This window comes from Podarcis cretensis (assembly GCF_951804945.1).
Source record: "Podarcis cretensis genome assembly, chromosome: 5".
NCBI lineage: Eukaryota > Metazoa > Chordata > Lepidosauria > Squamata > Lacertidae > Podarcis > Podarcis cretensis.
In genome coordinates, this window is record NC_137174.1 from 102,861,104 (window position 1) to 102,880,888 (window position 19,785).

The following is a 19,785-nucleotide window of genomic DNA, read 5'->3' on the forward strand; positions in this document are numbered from 1 at the left end:
ACTGAAAAGTATGGCTAAAACATATAGTTTACTCATAGTCAAGCACCTGTCCTTACCAACAACAGCAGTAAAAATTAATGCAGGTAAAATACTTGTATTTACAGTGAAAGCAGCCTCAGGCATGAGCCTGATGCTGGAGCAAGCAGATACAAGTCTTCTCCCAGTGGCTGGTTGAAGAGAGAGAGAGAGAGAGAGAGAGAGAGAGAGAGAGAGAGAGAAGGAACAGAAAATACTTCTTTTCTTCTTCCCTACCAAGAGAGGAGGGGAAATGAAATAACACAGAGCCTTCTCTACCAATTGCATTGATCTGAGTCCACCTAACAGCAATACTGCTCTGTGATTTTAATCCCCACACATGCTTACTAGTAAGAATATGCATTTTTAGATTTGATTTCTAAACTCCCACAATATTCACTCCATGGAGCAGTTTCGTTAGCATCCCAGCCTTCCATGGCCTAACACAGTCAAAGCTCCATGAAAGAACCTACCACACCAGCACCCACCTAGAGCTGGCTCTGAAGTCTGCTTGTTTGTGAAGTGAGGCACTTGGGGTGCTCAGAGGCCCGACCCCTCCAACGGATGTAAGTTGCAGAGCTGCTGATTTTCATAACCCCTAAGGTACCCATCTCACACACCCCTCTGCAACGTCACTGTTTCTGCCAAGAAAGTGCCTGGTAGGTAGAGGCACAACCTCTTCAGTTCTTTGCTCTTCATCCAAACTGGCTATCAGTTGTACTTAAGGAGGCCACCCAACAGTCCCTTGCCTGAGCTAAGCCAAACCCCCTTGCCCACCTCACCAGCTTCTTACAGAGATCTCAGTTCTGTTTTCCCATCATTGCCAACCACAGAGATGCCAACTGAGAGTGCCCACAAATGGCAAGTTTAGTTGACTGTGCTCATATGCTATGTCATTGCACTGAATGTTTTTTTAAAAATAATATTTATTACTTTTAAACCTTACAAAAAAGAAGAAAAAGAAAAGAAAGAAAGAAGAAGCAAAAGAAAGAAAACACAATACAATACAATATATAAACAATACACAATGCAACATTAACACATTAGACTAAACAAAACAAAACAGAGCAAAAACAATTTAAAAACATACATCATACCATTTCAATGCCTTATCTTCCATTCCCTTGTTTCATCGACCTCCTCTCACCTCCCTTTTTGTATTCCACTTCTATTAATTGTTTCAGCAATTCCTTTCCATCTTTCTCTGTTTTCTGTCATATAATTATCTTAACTTATTTTAACCTTATTTTCCATTAATACTATAATATTTATGTTTAACTCCTTATAACATTTCTACTAAAGCCATATAATTTCATTCCAACATTTTTCTGACACTCATTAATTTTACATTATTTCTATAAATAGACTTTAAACTTTTTCCAATCTTCTTCCACCGTCTCTTCTCCCTGGTCTCGAATTCTGCCAGTCATTTCCATCAATTCCATATAGTCCATCAACCTGGTGATCTTCTATATGAGGCTCTTAACTCTTTTCCAGGTCCCTTCTGCAGGTCTTCTTCATATTTATACATGCACTTTACTTTGTCTTCTGCTGATCTTGTTCTTAATTTCCTTCCTTTGATGCTGAAGAGTAGATCTCGGGGAAGCTCCGACCTAGCAATGTTTTTATTCCTTCTCGACAGGTCAGCCAAATCTCCGTAGTTAAAACTAAAATCCAAAAGATATTTCAGGACGTGTTTCAAAATCCCTCCAAATCTGAAAGTCCCCACAGCTCCAATCTCCTCCAGGTCCAGGTCCAGATCCCAAAGGTCAGTAAATCCCTGCATGAGGTGATCTATCCAACTTTCCTTCTCCAGTCCAAGCAGGGCTACAATCCTCAGAATCTGACTTTCTCTGAATTCAATCATAGAAGCCAACAACTTATAGTCATCAGATTGCCTCTGTAAGGCTGGGGCTCTCTCCCTCTCCACTTGTATTACTTTAGGTTCAACAACAACAACTTTCTCCCTCGTCTTCTCCCCAGTTTGCCATGTCAAAGTAGATTCCTGTATCGATTCCTGAATAGTTTCTGTATAGATGTTCACTTTTTGTCCCAAATTAGTCACTTTTTGTCCCAAGTTATCAATTTTGATAGTCATCAGATCCATCTTCTTGTGGAGCTGTTCCAATGAATCACTTATCTTACATAATGCAATCACTAAGGCTTCTTCTGTCGACATTCTTAACCAATCCAAGGTCTATCCCTGGTTCTCATGGTTTTTTATCTTGTAGCTGGAGATTCCACCAGCTCAACTCTTGTAACAGTTTCAAAGGCTCCCTCTAGAAGGAAACAATTTCTATTTGTATCAGTCCTTTTAAGCACAGTTCAAGCAATAAAATTAGTTTCAATTTTCAGTTACTTTTACTCCTTTTTAAACGCAGGAGACAATGGAAACAATGTATTTCTCTTATTTAACTAGCTGTCAACAAACGTTTTATTCACAGTCAGTCTTACTAGCAGCCCGTTTCCAGGTTCAGAGCGGTGGTAATTTAACTTTCTTCACTCTCTCCTGCAGGCTTACGCGATCCAAAATTTCCCCCCTCTTCTCCTGCTTCCAAGGGGGGTTTGATGATTTTAGCCGATGGAAGTCTAATCCTTTACAGAGGACTTTCCAAGACTTTAGCTTGAAAGCTCTTTGCTTCGATCTATTTACAAAAGGGGAAGGCGGACTTCCTGTTTGAAACCTCCCCGTTTCGGTGCCAAATTAAGACGTTTAAAAATCCAATTTTCTGTTCTACTCATGGGTAGTTGTTTAGGATCAAATTGTCCACAGGAAAAAGTCAGCGCTCTCCGGCAACAGCAGTGCGGCTTCACTCCGTGAAAGAAGCAGTCAATTCGAAGCACCGCGCCGCTCACCCCACATCGCTCCGGATCCCCGAAACTGGGTCTCCCCACGAGTAGGGGAGGTGCAAAAGGTGCCAGCCGAATCCCACGTTCACAGGCTTCTCCCGCCTGTGATTTTTAGTGGGTCTCCGCCTTCGCCGTGGTGGCCAGACCCTGATTTCCACGGAGCAAATTCCTCCCGATCAGAGGAATTCCGCCATTGCCGGAGGCGCCAACCCGGAAGTCTGTCACTGCACTGAATGGTGCCCAAAGCAGCCTGAAACAAACACCAACTGATTATCAAAACACAGCATCCTTGGAGGTTGCTACTGCTGCTGAAAGCTCTTAACTCTGTCCCTTGATAAAAACAGGGCTATGACAGGAGTGATGCATTCCATTGTCTCTGCAGGCAAGGGCGGAGGAAGGGGGTGCTGTGGGTGGGTGCCACCCTGGGCGTCACCACTGAGGAGGGTGACAAAATGCTGGGTGGCACTCACCACGAGGCCTGCAGCATGCCCAAACCACCGGTGGTCAGGACTTCATTAGCAGGACCAGTGGTCAGGGATTATGGGCCTTGTATGGGACGCAGGTGGCGCTGTGGGTTAAAGCCTCAGTGCCTAGGGCTTGCCGATTGTCAGAGCTGCCTCCAGGTCCCAGCTCACAGAGGACCAACGCTAGGCTGTAGTTATGTACAAAAGTCTTTATTGAGATTCAGTCTCCATTTTAAAGCCGCAGCGTGCAGCTCTACGTCCCGACCTTAGACCGGCGAAGTCCTGTCTGAGTCTCCTCCCCCTCCACACCAGTTTAAGACTCTCGCTTTGCTCCACCTCTTCCTAAATTCCTTTCTCCTCTGGGCCCTCCTGCCCGCTAGGGTCTCATCCTTCCTGGACTCCTCTGACGCTGACCCTGATGATTCTTGCCCCTCCTTCCGGCGGGCTTTAGGACCTGGTTCCCTATCCGGGCTACCTTCTGTGCCGCTCGCCTGTACCTTTGAACTTGGTGCGCGCGCCCAGCCTGCAACTTTCCTCTTAACCGTTAACTCGCTCTCCGATGGAGGCGTGGTCCACCCTGACTCATCTTCTCTCGCTGGTGGTGCATATGTGGGTTCTGACACCTGGGACTCCTCCCCCCCACTACGCTCTGGTGGGGAAGCTGGTCCTGATTTGCAACTGCTGCTCTGGGATTCCCCGCTGGCCCCTTGCTTCTGGGGTGTCCCCCTTGGGTCGCCCCTTGCCCTGCCCATCGGCGCCCCCTTCTGTGAATCTTCCGATTCGCTGGAGAGGCTCATGGAATCTATCGGGCTGCTGTCATATTCTCCTACGCTGCCCTCGGATTGCTCCCCCTCGCTTTCCATCTCCTCTCCTCCCTGCGCTCCCGCTGAGTCCCTGACATCCATCCCCCCTCGAAGCCCCCCCTTCCCCCCTCCCCCTCTTCTGGCGTGGGTTCCGGGTGCTCCAATGCTATGGGGGCGCATGCCGGATACCGGTCTTCCCCCCTGGCATGCTGCCAGTCCGTGACGGGTACATCGACGTCGCTCTCCTCTGCTTCCATCTCGTTGCCGGCGTGCTCGAAACCAGGATCCTCCCCCAACCCGTCCATGCCCCCTTGTTCCCCCATTTCCTCTGGGTAGTCTGCGTGCCAGGGCCCTCTGAGCAGTCTCCTGCGCCACTCCTCCTCGGGTTGAGTGTCCCACCAATAAGAGCGCTCCGCACCCAAGTCTGAGACCGACCCCTCCGGCGAGGTAGTCTCTGGAACCGTCTCCTCAGCCGAGGAGAACCCCTGAAACGTACTGGCTGAGAGTGTGGGGGTGAAAAGATATTCGTCAAAATAATCCTCCGGCATGGGCCTGTGTGGGAAGAGTGCGTGGAACTCGTCTTTGAGGTAGTGCTCCTCCACCGCATAGTACGGCACCCAGCTGTTGGCGCTGGCCGGGGCACCTTCCCTTGCGATGAGATATTCGACTCCCTCTTCCCCCCATCTCGAGTCCAAAATCTCCGTCACCTCGTTGAGTGGCCCCGCCCTCGGCAACCCCCCTGTCATGGGTGCCTCTCTAAGCGGACTGGGAGCTGTTCCTGGCTCCTGAAACCTGTGAGGTGCCTTGTAGGGCGTTAGCACCGATCTATGAAAGACCGGGTGCATTCTGGAACCCTCCGGTAGTGTCAAACGGAAAGCCACTGGGTTGATCTGTGCCACGACTAGGTAAGGGCCCAACTGCTTGTGTCCTAGCTTCTTCTTAGCTAAGGATCTGGCCGGCACTGCCTGGGCCGCTAACCAGACCCAGTCCCCTACCCGTATGTCCTCCCCCACTCTTCTGTGTTTGTCTGCTTGCATCTTGTATACGTGTTTTGCTAGGTCTAACTGTCTACGGAGCTGTTCATGGACCTCCTGTAACTCCTCTGCCAATGCCTCTGCTCCCTGTGGCTCCCCCTCCCCCTCTTTCTCTAAGCCCGGGAAGGTCCTGGGATGTCGCCCGTGGTTGGCAAAAAACGGTGTCACCCCCGTGGACACGTGTTGTGTGTTGTTGTAGGCAAACTCGGCCAGGGGCAGATAGTCCACCCAGGTCGAGGGCTGCTGGTTGGCGTAACATCTCAGGTACTGCTGCATGACGGCGTTGACCCTCTCCGCTTGTCCGTTGGTCTGCGGGTGTCTTGCCGACGCTAGGTTGACCTTGACGTTCAGGATCCCCATCAGCTTCCGCCAGAAACTCGAGATGAACTGGCGCCCCCTGTCGGACAGGATAGACCGTGGCAGGCCGTGTACCTTGAACACGTGGTCTATGAACAGCTTGGCTGTCTGTTCCGCTGTGGCCACCTTCACGCAAGGAATGAAGTGCGCCATCTTGGTGAACATGTCGACTACCACGAGTACTGCTGTTTTGCCCCTCGAGCTGGGCAGGTCAGTGACAAAGTCCAAGGCTACCCTCTCCCACGGTTCGGACGGGGTCTGTAGCGGTTCTAACAGTCCTGCCGGCGGTCTGTGTACTGGCTTGGCCCTTTGGCAGGTGTCGCACCTCGTGACGTAATCCGCGACTTCTCCCCGCATCTTGGGCCACCAAAAGTCTCTGGCTACCAATTCCACCGTCTTTTCCTTGCCGAAATGTCCGGCGCTGGGTGCGTCGTGTAGCTGTTGCAGTACTGTCGCGCGGAGTTCATCTCCCGGTACGTAGATGGCCCCCTTGCGGAGGAGCAGTCCGTCGCGTATCTGGAACTCGTCGTCCTTTGCCGTGCCGCTGCGCACCTCCTCCATCTTGGAGCGCGCGAAGGAATCTGTTCGCAGCTCGCGCCGTATCGCTTCCAGGTCTACTGTGGCAGAAGCGCATGCCCACGCCTTGGGTGCGAAAATGTGTTTGGCCGCTACCGGTGCTGCTTCCTCCAGATACTGCGGCTTCCTGGATAGCGCATCAGCCATGACGTTGTTGTCTCCGGGGATATATTCTATCCTGAAGTCGAAATCCGCAAAGAACTCCGCCCAGCGGATGTGTCTCTGGTTCAGGAACCGCGCCGTGCGCCAGTACTCCAGGTTCTTATGGTCCGTGCGAACTTGCACCGTGTGTTTGGCTCCGATGAGGAAGTGCCGCCACGCCTTGAATGCTGCATGAATGGCCAGCAACTCTCTGTCCCAGATGGTGTAGTTCTGCTCCGACTTGCTGAGTTTCCTGGAGTAGAAAGCACACGGCCTCCAATCCCCTTGCGGGTCTCGCTGCAACAGGACTGCTCCCACGGCTCTGTCGGAGGCATCCGTCTCCACCCTCATGGGCTTGCTGGGGTTCACATGCAGCAGTTGTTCCTCGGAAGCGAAAAGACGCTTGAGTTTCTGAAAGGACTGCTCCGCCTGCTCCGTCCAGATGAACTTCTTCTTCTTGGAGCTGAGGGTGTCCGTGATGGCCGCCGTCTGCATAGCGAAACCCTTGATGAACTTGCGATAAAAGTTAGCAAAGCCGACAAACCTCTGGACTTCCTTCCGATTGCGCGGGCTCTTCCAGTCCAGTACTGATCGTACCTTGGCGCTGTCCATGGCGATTCCCTTGTCGGACAGCTTGTAGCCCAGGAAATCCACCTCCGTCATGTCGAACTGGCATTTCTCCAGCTTGGCGTAAAGCCTGTGTTCCCGTAGTCTTTGCAGGACTTCCTTGACGTCTCTCTCGTGAGCCTCCTGCGATTCCGAGAAGATCAGAATGTCGTCCAGGAAGCAGACGCACTTCTTGTAGAGGAGCCCCGCTAACACGTGATGCATGAAGGCTTGGAAGCAGTGGGAGCCATTTTGTAAACCGAAGGGCATAACCCTATACTCATAGGTGCCCAAGGGCGTGAACATGGCCGTCTTCCACTCGTCGCCCTCCCGCATGCGTATAAGATTGTACGCCCCTCGTAGATCCAGCTTGGTGAAGATGCGTCCCTTCCTCACCGTCGCGAGCAAGTCGTCGATCTTGGGCATCGGGAAAGCCGTGGGCTTGGTTTTCGAATTTAAAATTCTGAAATCAACTACAAGCCTCTTCTGGGGCGTGTCTTTTTTCTTCACAAAGAACACAGGACTGCCCCCCACTGCTTTGGATTCTCGGATGAATCCCCGCTTCAAATTGTGATCTATGAACTCCCTGAGCTCTTGCAGTTCGTCTTCAGACATGGAGTACAGTTTTCCGGTCGGCAGCGTTGCCCCCGGCAGGAGGTCAATCTTGCAGTCGTAGGGTCTGTGGGGAGGCAGCTTGTCCGCTTCCTTCTCGCAGAAGACCTCCAAAAACGCCTTGTACTTGTCGGGTACAGCTTGCAGCATGCCCAGTTGTAGCTGTGGGTCATCCTCTTGCCCCTCGTCCTCCTGGTTAGTCATGATGCAATGTTCTGCGCAGTAGGAGGAGCAGAAGGTCAATTTACGCTGGTACCATGCCAATGCCGGGCTGTGCCTGTCCAACCAGCTCATGCCCAACACTATGGGCGTGTCTGACAGTTGGGTGACGTTGAAGCTGATGACTTCGCGGTGATTTCCAATGCGCATCACCATTGGCGGCGTTTGCTGTACCACCTCTCCCCCCAGCAATTCTCTTCCATCGACTGTCACTACTTTCAGGGGCATCGTGGCAGGCAGGAGCGCTATGCTATGTTGCTTGATGAAATCCACCCCCATAAAGTCTGCATTGCTACCAGAGTCAATGGTAATAGGCACTTCCATGGTGAGCCCATTGGGAAGCTGGAGTGTTGCGGTGAGCTGCACCACTGGTTTGGGCGGGAGGGGGTCTGTGGGCTGTAAGATTCCTGGGGACTGCTTCACTGATTCGTCTGGCTGGGCCCCAGCGGCTCTGCTTCCAGCCAGACTTCGTCGTTTCCCTGCTGCGGTTCCCTCTGCTGAGCTGCTTCTGTTACTTTTGCTGAGGCTGCATTGTGCTTGTGGAGCCTCTGGGGGCACTCTTTTGCCATATGCTGAGCACTTTCGCAGATGTAACACTTCCTGTTCCCTCTAGGAGGCTTCACTTTGGCTGCTCCTGGTGTGAGGGCTCTGGTTGCTGACTGAGCCTTGGCACCACCTATCTCCATCGGCTCCTCTCCCCCTCCCAGTGGAGGCGTGGATTGAGCGCGCGCTGAGTCTCTGGGAAAGAAAGGAGGTGCCCTTGCTGGCGTGCGTCCCCAACGCCCTTCATCTTTGCTCCAGGGACGTTCTTCCAGCCGCACACCAATCGTCAGCGCCTTCTGGACCACTTCTTGAGTGCTCCGTGGCCTCTCCCCCCTTGCGATTTCGTCTTTCACAGCCCCGTTGAGCCCCTCCCAGAACAGGTCCCTGACGGACGCTGAGTCCTTTTCCCATCCCAGCGCGTTGACCAATGCAAAAAAGCGGGAATGATATTGCCTTACAGTGGCTCTGCCTTGTTTCAGACCGTGAATCTCTTTTCTAGCGACATCGACATCTATCTCCGATAAAAAACAATCGTCCATCGCCTTAATGAAGGCTTTTGCGTTTTGGAGGGCTGGATCATTATCTCTCCACAGATTGCGCAACCACGCTTTAGCTTCTCCATGGAGATGCGTTAGTATGAAGCCTACTTTCTCCTGCTCATCTCTAAAGTCCTTCTCCAGCAACTTTAGCGCAAAAACTACGTCTGCTCTGAAGTTAGGATATTGCTGCAGACTCCCATCGAAATGTGACACCAGGCTCCCCCCTCTCTTCCCGAGCCCGATCCCTTCTGATTTGGCTGCCGGTGGCCCCTGTTTAGTCAACACTTCCAACCTGTTTTGCAGATCCTTGCAGACAGCATCTGATTCCTCTACTCTCCTCCTTGCCGCTCATATTTCTGCGTTAAGTTGTACCACGGCTTCTTGCAAAGCTGCCAGTCGTTCTTCTGTAGTCATCTTGTGCTGCTTTTGTGAGCTCGCGAAGCACCAATCTTCGCCCCTCGCTGCGTCCTCTCACGTTGCGAGGTTCTTTGAAATATGAGACAGGACTTACTGTCAGAGCTGCCTCCAGGTCCCAGCTCACAGAGGACCAACGCTAGGCTGTAGTTATGTACAAAAGTCTTTATTGAGATTCAGTCTCCATTTTAAAGCCGCAGCGTGCAGCTCTACGTCCCGACCTTAGACCGGCGAAGTCCTGTCTGAGTCTCCTCCCCCTCCACACCAGTTTAAGACTCTCGCTTTGCTCCACCTCTTCCTAAATTCCTTTCTCCTCTGGGCCCTCCTGCCCGCTAGGGTCTCATCCTTCCTGGACTCCTCTGACGCTGACCCTAACGATTCTTGCCCCTCCTTCCGGCGGGCTTTAGGACCTGGTTCCCTATCCGGGCTACCTTCTGTGCCGCTCGCCTGTACCTTTGAACTTGGCGCGCGCGCCCAGCCTGCAACTTTCCTCTTAACTGTTAACTCGCTCTCCGATGGAGGCGTGGTCCACCCTGACTCATCTTCTCTCGCTGGTGGTGCATATGTGGGTTCTGACACCTGGGACTCCTCCCCCCCACTACGCTCTGGTGGGGAAGCTGGTCCTGATTTGCAACTGCTGCTCTGGGATTCCCCGCTGGCCCCTTGCTTCTGGGGTGTCCCCCTTGGGTCGCCCCTTGCCCTGCCCATCGGCGCCCCCTTCTGTGAATCTTCCGATTCGCTGGAGAGGCTCATGGAATCTATCGGGCTGCTGTCATATTCTCCTACGCTGCCCTCGGATTGCTCCCCCTCGCTTTCCATCTCCTCTCCTCCCTGCGCTCCCGCTGAGTCCCTGACACCGATCGAAAGGTCGGCGGTTCGAATCCCTGCGGCGGGGTGCGCTCCCGCTGCTCGGTCCCAGCGCCTGCCAACCTAGCAGTTCGAAAGCACCTCCGGGTGCAAGTAGATAAATAGGGACCGCTTACCAGCGGGAAGGTAAACGGCGCTTCCGTGTGCGGCTCTGGCTCTGGCTCTGGCTCTGGCTCTGGCCAGAGCAGCGATGTCACGCTGGCCACGTGACCCGGAAGTGTCTCCGGACAGCGCTGGCCCCTGGCCTCTTAAGTGAGATGGGCGCACAACCCCAGAGTCTGTCAAGACTGGCCCGCACGGGCAGGGGTACCTTTACCTTTACCTTTATTCCCACAACATTGGGTGACCCAAGGTGGAGAAAGGCTGCTCTGCACTGACTGGCAACCACTCTCTATCTCACACGAGGAGAGATACCTGGGTGCATTGGGTTCGCTGATGCATTTGGTGCAGAAGTTTCCCCTACGCAGGTCGCTCTCTCTGTGGTCTTTGTGGTCTTTAAGAACAGGCGAAAAAGTCCACTGCCAGTCCTTTGGCAAACACACAGGGCAGAAGTGAAACCAACTGAATCATCTGAAGCAAACTTAACAATAATACAAGGCTATGGCTATATGCACACTAACTTGAAATGAATTTTGTTGAGATCAATGAGACATTTTGGAACCTGGGTGAAACTATCCTGAAACGGGCAAGTCAGCATAGAGGTCTTTTTTTGGTTTTGTCTTTTGTCTTTACATGGAATGGCTGCAGGTCTGTCCTGCACATTTGTCTGGAAGCAAGTCCCAAATTTATGGGTTCAGGGAAAGGCCCAAAGAAAAAATCTATGCCAATCCAGGCTATTTGCCACAGAAAGGCCTTCATTTGGCACCAACACCCAAGCTAAACACTCTGTCAGTTTGCCTCAGATTCTAGAGAATTGTAGGCTTCAGAGATCCCCAAGGGTCATTCCAGCCCACCCCCTGCAATGCAGGAAGTACACTTTGATTGCAACTGACACTCACTCACTGTTGCTCATGAGCACCAGAAGCAGGTGTTGTCCCCTTCCAACGAAAACCCAATCGGTTTTTGGAGATCTGCACACACCTCCCCAGGTTGGGCAGGTGGCCATGTTTCCATTTCACTATTTCATGAAAAGTATGTGTTGCTTGATTGTAGAACAAAAAACCTCAAAGCAGTTTACCAAACCAGCAAAAGCACAGGCAAGCGCAGCAAAATCCTTGGCAGTGAGCATGGGGGGGGGGGGCAGGGGGCAACATGGGATTCTCACTTGAGTAAATGCAGGACAGGATGCCAGTATGGCTGAGAAGCATAGCTCTTGCAGGGGGACCTCCATGGACAGATGCAACCTAGCAGTGAATGGGCTAGGCTGGGGAGGGGGGCGAGCGGAGACCAGAAGCTTAACGCTGTGATGCAGCAGCAGCAGCAGCAGCAAAAAAGGCGAATGCTCTTCTCGGCTGCCTCCACAGAAGTCTAGTGTGCAGATCCAGGGCCCAAATCCTGGAGAGTCAGTGTTCAAGTTCAGAGGCAAGAGCACTTATGTTGCAGGCAAATCCTCACTGGTATCTGCAAGGAGGGCTGGGAGAGACCCCCACCATGCCACCTGAAGCCCTGGAGAGCAGCAGCCAGTCAGTGTAGAGGTGGTGTGGCATAGTGGTAAGAGCAGTGTTTCTCAAACTTGGGTCCAGACAACAGCTGGGAAGAAACAGTGGATCAGAATGTCGGTCTAGGGCCCGGGAGGCCGGGGTTCAAATTCCCGTCTGGCCATGAAGCTCACTGGGTGACATCTGGCCAGTCACTCACTCTCAGCCTGACCTCCCTCACAGGGCTTTTGTGAAGACAGAATGAGCAGGAGTGGCAGAGCCTAGGAAAAGGGACAGGCCGTCTGTCGTTCTCTCACTTTATCCTGGGGGCTGATGCCGTAGCTGGTGAAGGCATACTGGCAATGCAGCAGCCCCAGGTGGGTGATCAGGAGCCGGCAGTAAGCGGTGAAGGTTGTGGTGAGGAAATGCCAGTAGAGAGCTCGGTCCAGAAACCAGATCTCAGAATGCGGGGTGACAACTGGAAGAGAGAAGAGAGACCGCAGGATGAGAAGAACAGACCACCCCACCTTTCAAGGGGGCCTAGGGATGACGAAGTGGGCCTCGGTGCTTTCTACAAAGGATAAAGGCGTTTCCGAGGGAAATTCATCCTCTGAGGCCCTTCTTCGGGTGCCCCCTCCCCGAGAGGAGGGTGGCTACACAAGAACAGGCCTTTTCTGCAGTGGCTCCCTGTTTGTGGAAGGCTCTCTCCAGGGAGGCTCGCCTGGCACCTTTGCGACCTATCTGTAGGCGTCAGGCGAAAATGTTCCTCTTCAACCCAGCCTTTGGCTGATTGACACCTGACAGCTTTCTAAATGTGTTGCGTGGGGGGATGCTTGTTTTTCTTCTTATTTTTATTATGCATTTTGTGCTTTTTATATTGCAGTTTTAGGTGGTAAACCACCCTGAGATTTGTGGATGAAGATAATAATAATAATGGGGAAAGATGAAAGCCAGGCATAGCTTGCTTCAGGAAGACTTCATCACAGGCCATGATAGAGAACAGCCTTTGTCAACCTGGTGCCCTCCAGATGTTTTGGACTATCCGTCCAAAGCCCATCAGTCTCAGCCAGCACAACTGTATGGTTCAAGGAACAGTAGTCCTGCCCTATTCCATGACGGGGACTCAGAGAAATAAGAGGGGCTGAAGACCTATAGGGAGTGGGGAATGGGGCAATCCGTCGTCCAGGAATGGCCCTACTGCAGCTAGCGAACCTGACAAAGCTGGTAAAAGGCACTGCTAGCTCCCTGACACTTTCCATTAGCTCTTGCTAACACTGGATGAATTTGCAAGTCACAATAAATAGTTGATGCAAATGAGCCGCAGTTTCTCTCTGGCGCGCATTCTTCCCCCACCTCCTTTCCCCCCCAGACTTTTCCTTCTGGTTTTCCCTTAGCAACCCTTTCCTGTTTTGTGGGGGCAGTGGGGCGTCTTGCAGTAGGACCCCCTCCTAAAGTGGCTCTCTGCTATCAGCCTAGCTTCCTTCCGGACTTGAGAATCTCCGCAGCCAGTTATTTCCTCCCAGCCTAACCTGCCTGCAGGGTCGTTGTGATGACAAAATGTGGGAGAAGTTAATGACGTGCCCCATCTTGGGCTCCTCAGAGCAAAGGTGGGATATCAATGCAATGAACAAAAATGCTCCAGGGCTAATTTTTTATTGCATTTTTATCTCACCATTTCCTTCAAGGTGGTTCTCTCCCTCCTCATTCAATCCCCACAACAGCCCTGTGAGGTAGACCAGGCTGCCAGGCATTGACTGACCCCCCCACCCCATGGCCAAGTGGGGATTCGAATTCTGGTCTCCCAAGGGGCAAATTGTACTGTACAGGGAATGCGTACAATGGAATTTTATGAAAGCAAAACAGTACAGTTTAATGATTTTAAAAGGTGATCAAAATCCATATAAGAGACTGTCTGTCCTCAAAGAGTACTATTTACATGGACACCCTAAAAGCTGAGTAGAGAGTCTCTCTGAACAGAAGGCTGTTGTGTACCCCAATATTATCTATAAATATAGAAAAGTCTTGGAAAACTGCTTATAATGAGTACTATTTTAGGAAGACTAAGGACAGATCGTGAAGTTGAGGCTTCAATACTTTGGCCACCTGAGAAGAGAAGACTCCCTAGAAAAGACCCTGATGTTGGAAAGATGGAGGGCACAAGGAGAAGGGGACGCCAGAGGACGAGATGGTGGGACAGTGTTCTGGAAGCTACCAGCATGAGGGAGGCAGTGGAAGACAGGAGTGCCTGGTGTGCTCTGGTCCAGGGGGTCACAAAGAGGCGGACACAACTAAACAACAACAACAGCAAACTAGCAGCTGGAACCTTGTCAGGAGATAGGAGGCAGATATTACCTTGGAAGGCAAGAGCTTGCTAATGAAGGGGAGTTAAAATAGCTCAAGGAAGACACAGGGCAACAAAAGAAAAAATGCCTTTAAAAGAAGCTTGTAAGATTTAAGATTGCTCGGAAGAGACCAAAAGGACAGAATGTACCCCTGTTACCGGAAAAATCTGAGGGCTCCCTTGGACAAAAAGTAAAGACACCAACCAGAGTAAATTGGAGCAAATCAGCAGCCTGTAGGCTTGGTCTTTATTGAAGAAAGACTGTCGCGACAGGGTGCTCCCCTCACTTGCAGGTGAGAGGAAAGACCCAGAATAATGGTGTGCAAGACCTTATAAAAACTTTTGAAATTCCCCTCCTCTAGGTCTAGCCCACCCCCAGAAACATCATGCATACATTACAGAAAGGAGGGGTTGAGGGAGGAGTTGGTGGTAACCTGAGTGTCTTGTCACCTGGCTGGTTCCCTTCTCTCCCCCTCCCCATGAGTCACTTCCAGGAGACAAAGGGGAGTTTGCAGTTTCCTGCCCCCTGAGGGAAGATCTGATCAGTGTCCTTTGTTTCAGTTCATGCTGAATCCACTCCCATATGCAAGTTCTTTGTGATCTTGATTGTCTTCTGTCTGGGATCATCAGGGTTGGCATAGCCATAACTGGGCAGGGCTCCTGTAGATGTGCTGGGATGGTGAAGGGATTATGGCTGCCCTGTATCAAACCTTCCCCATTTTGTATTCCTTCCCTCATGGAGTAAAAAATAAAAATGGAACAGTGCAAATCCGATGTATGGTTGATTTTCTTATGAATTTATAACAGAAGTGTGGCGTATGTAGTGTGTGAATGTGTGTGTGAAGTTTGTACAAACAGAATGATTGGGGTGGGGGGGTTCCTGCTACACCCCCAAAGCTAATAGGGAGACCCCAACACTGAAAGAAGAGAACAGTAAGTGACTGCTCTTTAGGAAATCCTTGCGACCTAGGTCACATTCACCCAGGAAGCGAGAAAACTGGCCAACTCCGGAGAATGGAACCCTTTGAAGATAAGAAAGCGGCGCTGTAGAATTGCATCCTGTGTCATAAATTATGCCAGAGCAGCAGTTTTCATTGCTCCTACGTCATGAGGGGCTTGCCTTTCGAAATGGGTCCAAGGTCTGGCCTGAAGTGCATACATCGCTTCAGTCTCTCAAGATTGGAGACTAGTTGCAACTAATCAAGGGCGGCTTTCCCTCAAATCCTTGGTCATTTTGATTGGCTAAGAAACTCGTGCTTCAATTCCGTCTTCCCCCAGACCTCTGGGAGATTGGCAGCTGATGGAAGCTGTCCTGCAGTGGTTGTCATGCAGCGGTGAGACTTGACTTGAGAAAATAAACTTGCTCCTAAACAGCACAGCCAAAGAGCATACACAGAGTGCTCAGAGTGGCTCCTTACAGATTAACTGCGGTCCTGGAGCCACTCTGCCTTAGTTTACACAGCAGCAGCAGCAGCAGCAGCCCAATTCCACAGACTTCTCCTGGCTGAGACACCCTCAGGCCCACAGAGCACCTGGCGGCTATTTCATAGAATCATAGAATCCTAGAGTTGGAAGAGACCACAAGGGCCATCGAGTCCAACCCCCTGCCAAGCAGGAAACACCATCAGAGCACTCCTGACATATGGTTGTCAAGCCTCTGCTTAAAGACCTCCAAAGAAGGAGACTCCACCACACTCCTTGGCAGCAAATTCCACTGTCAAACAGCTCTTACTGTCAGAAAGTTCCTCCTAATGTTTAGGTGGAATCTTTTTTCTTGTAGTTTGGAACCATTGCTCCGTGTCCGCTTCTCTGGAGCAGCAGAAAACAACCTTTCTCCCTCCTCTATGTGACATCCTTTTATATATTTGAACATGGCTATCATATCACCCCTTAACCTCCTCTTCTCCAGGCTAAACATGCCCAGCTCCCTTAGCTCTTCCTCATAAGGCATCGTTTCCAGGCCTTTGACCATTTTGGTTGCCCTCCTCTGGACACGTTCCAGTTTGTCAGTGTCCTTCTTGAACTGTGGTGCCCAGAACTGGACACAGTACTCCAGGTGAGGTCTGACCAGAGCAGAATACAGTGGCACTATTACTTCCCTTGATCTAGATGCTATACTCCTATTGATGCAGCCCAGAATTGCATTGGCTTTTTTAGCTGCCGCGTCACACTGTTGGCTCATGTCAAGTTTGTGGTCAACCAAGACTCCTAGATCCTTTTCACATGTACGGCTCTCAAGCCAGGTGTCACCCATCTTGTATTTGTGCCTCTCATTTTTTTTGCCCAAGTGCAATACTTTACATTTCTCCCTGTTAAAATTCATCTTGTTTCTTTTGGCCCAGTTCTCTAATCTGTCAAGGTCGTTTTGAAGTGTGATCCTGTCCTCTGGGGTGTTAGCCACCCCTCCCAGTTTGGTGTCATCTGCAAATTTGATCAGGATGCCCTTGAGTCCATCATCCAAGTCGTTGATAAAGATGTTGAATAAGACCGGGCCCAAGACAGAACCCTGTGGCACCCCACTAATCACTCTTCTCCGAGATGAAGAGGAACCATTGATGAGCACCCTTTGGGTTCGGTCAGTCAGCCAGTTACAAATCCACTGAGTGGTAGCATAGTCAAATCCGCATTTTACCAGCTTCTTTACAAGTATATCATGGGGCACCTTGTCAAATGCCTTGCTGAAATCAAGGTAGACTACATCCACTGTACCAGGCTTCGAGGGATGTTTAAAACAGAAATTTGAATGTTGTTTTTCTCCTGTCCTTGTTAATCTCCTCTCTGGCAGGTTACTTGATTGGATTGCTTGGGGAGCCCGGCCAGTCTTTCGTAATGATAAATACTTAGTTCCTGGGCTGGTCACAGGCTCACCCTATTCAAACAGAGACATACCCATAAAGACAGGATTTGTGAAGGAAAAGACAATGGGGAGGCTTTTCCATTTTCCTTTGACCTTGCAGAGAAAACATTTGGTCAGTTTGGGAATCAAAATGGTTCCAGGTCAGTCTTCCTGTGCTGATCTATGTACGTGCTTGGTTGGTACACTTATGAATATTTAACATATATCTAAGACCTCAAAATTCCTATCACAGGGAGGAGTCCCATGTCTCAGGGACGCAGCATTTGACTGCTAACAGTTAGGCTGGAAAGATTTGTGCAGGCCTTGCCAGGCCTTCTAGGCCTTCCTGCTTCTGCTGACTAGAAGCTTGGTCTCAGGACAGGGGTGTCATGGACTGTCTGGATGCAGAGAATTGGGGGGAGGCCCAAGCTGGGGAACCCCCAGGGGAAGAAGGCTCTTAGAAGCAAAGAAAAGCCCTCAACGACTAGGACCCAAATGATTCCACCTCCCTCACAGAGAATCTCTGGTGGTTCCCAGCACCCCTGAGTTTCATCTAGTCTTCACTAGGGATGTACCCTTTAGTGTGACAAGCCAAGCCCTGTGGAACTCCCTGCTACTAGACGTTTGCGGGCACACGCGCTAAACCCTGTCTGTGGTGCCTACCCCTTTCCCCAAATGATAAGACAAGAGACCAGAGTATGGGTTCAAATTGGCCACAACTTGATTGAGCTTCAGAAGTGGGGAACTTGGCACAGGCCTTGGCAGGCAACCCTCTCAGCCCACCTGGCTGAGGATATGCAGGCAGTTGAGGCCCAGTGAGAGGGGACTGCAAAGCGCAAACTTACAAAGCATGCCCTTCCACTGACCTCGTCTGGGGAGTTTGACCTACATGCCGCCGCTCTAGGGCCAGGGACTCCCGGTTTTGCCCTTCAATGGGCCCTGCAAGCATGACTGCATCCCCCCCTCCAACTTGATGTTAGACTAAAGGCTACCTTGCCAAGGCCTAGAACCGCCACTCGAGGCTCTAAGGGGCCTCGCCGCCAAGTCCCACAACCGAGGACCAATTAAACCCCGCAATCTATCCAGTCCCCAAGGGCTCATCACAAGTCGTGGAGCCAGAAGTCATTGCCCAGTGGGGTCAGGTGCACCCCGTCCCCCCCGGAATAGGTCAACTCGATCTGCTGTGATGGTGGGATGTGGGATTGAGAACCCACCAATTTGGCGCATGGTGTTGCACATGGCCCTGCTAATTTTACTCACTGCATAACTGAGGCGAGAGGGATTGGAAGCCCCCCTCCAGTGAAGACGGGGTAGGAGATTGGACCAGCCGATGGTCATTGATGGGTACAAGGCATGCAGGCTTTTTAAATCTGCCTTTTTGCTCCACTAGATCGTTCTCCCCCACATGTATAATCAAGACCCTTGGAGGGCCATGGGTCGCTGCGGCACTACGCAGCATGGGCATCAAGCTCCGCCAACTCATGCCCCGCTGGGCCATCCAACAAAAGCGTACCTTGGGGTGGATGTTAAGGTTATGGCCACGATTTTGAGACTGTGCATAATCCGCTGCCCAATGGACAATGCTGTGGCCTATAACCCACATCTTCATGGTGGGCAAACCTGTAAGACAATTAAATTGCAAGTGATAAGGAGGAGGAGCCGGGACAAATGTGACTTTTGTAGGCTGTTGAGCGCCAGCGCCCCAGTGTCTTGATGTGTGCGGGGTCTCAACCCTGTATCGCCACTGAAGTGGCAGCCCCGATACGGAACGAGTGCCCGGAATATTCCTGGGGACTAACACCGCAAGCAGATAAGGCTTTGCGTAAGAACAGCAAAAGAGGCTTGAGCCCAGGAGTCAGCCTCTTTTCTTTTGGCCTTAGGCCCGCCCCTGGCCAGCCGTCCATTGTCCTCCCTGGCCGAGGGCGGGTCAAAGGCCAGCTCAAGCAGGTGGGTGGCACCCGCCCAGGTGAGCCTTGCTCGGTGCCGCAAACCCTGCCCACCTGTGGGGAAGGGAGGGCGGATATTGTCAAGGAGCAGCCCTCCCTTCCTTCAGAGATCTTTGGAAAGCTTTGTTGGTTTGCTGAAACAGGCATCATGATTTTAACCAATGAGTATTGCTTGATATTCATTGACATTTTCATGGATCTTTTGTTGATTCTCCCTTCTTCATTTTCCCACTTGTTATATTGCTACAAAGGGACACGGGTGGCGCTGTGGGTTAAACCACAGAGCCTAGGACTTGCCGATCAGAAGGTCACCTTCACCTGGAAACCCTGATTCCCCTCCTCTGCTACTGTTCTACATTAAGAACACAAGAAGAGGCTGCTGGATCAGGCCCATGGCCCATGGAAGATGCCCTCAGAATACTGCTGCTCTACGATAGAGGGGATTTGGGTTTCCAGGTGAAGCTTGGCAGAACTGAATGGAGCATTTTCCAAAACCTTGCCCCAGCCTTTTGCCTCGCAGCCATGCTCAGCTCCATGCCCCTCTGTCTATGGAGCGCAACCTTCTTCCACTTCAATCAGGCCTTATGGTTGCTTAAGAACAGAATAAAAGGCTGTGCTGGGTCAGGCCAATGGCCCATCTAGTCCAGCCTCCTGTTCTCACAGTGACCAACCGGATGGCCGTGGGAAACCAGCAAGCAGGACCCGAGCGCATGAGCCCTCCCCGCTCCTGAGGTTTCCAGCAACTGGGATTCAGAAGCATGGAGGCAGAGCAAAGCATTTCGCATGCGCAGAGGTATTTGTCTGCTTGCACATGTGAGGAAACGCTTGTGTCAGAGCTGCCTCCAGGTCCCAGCTCACAGAGGACCAACGCTAGGCTGTAGTTATGTACAAAAGTCTTTATTGAGATTCAGTTTCCATTTTAAAGCCGCAGCATGCAGCTCTACGTCTCGACCTTAGACCGGCGAAGTCCCGTCTGAGTCTCCTCCCCTTCCACACCAGTTTAAGACCCTCGCCTTGCTCCACCTCTTCCTAAGTTCCTTTCTCC

General features: G+C 51.3%; 1 long non-coding RNA gene across 1 annotated transcript; it reads right to left on the reverse strand.

Annotated features, from left to right (window-relative positions):
• Positions 1-11,927: 11,927 nt before the first annotated feature.
• LOC307216183 lies at positions 11,928-19,540 on the reverse strand. Its single transcript, XR_013838982.1, has 3 exons — positions 18,900-19,540; positions 18,308-18,851; positions 11,928-12,095 (listed from the first exon to the last, which is right to left on the reverse strand). It is a non-coding gene; the product is annotated as an uncharacterized lncRNA (long non-coding RNA).
• Between the last annotated feature and the right edge of the window lie 245 nt (positions 19,541-19,785).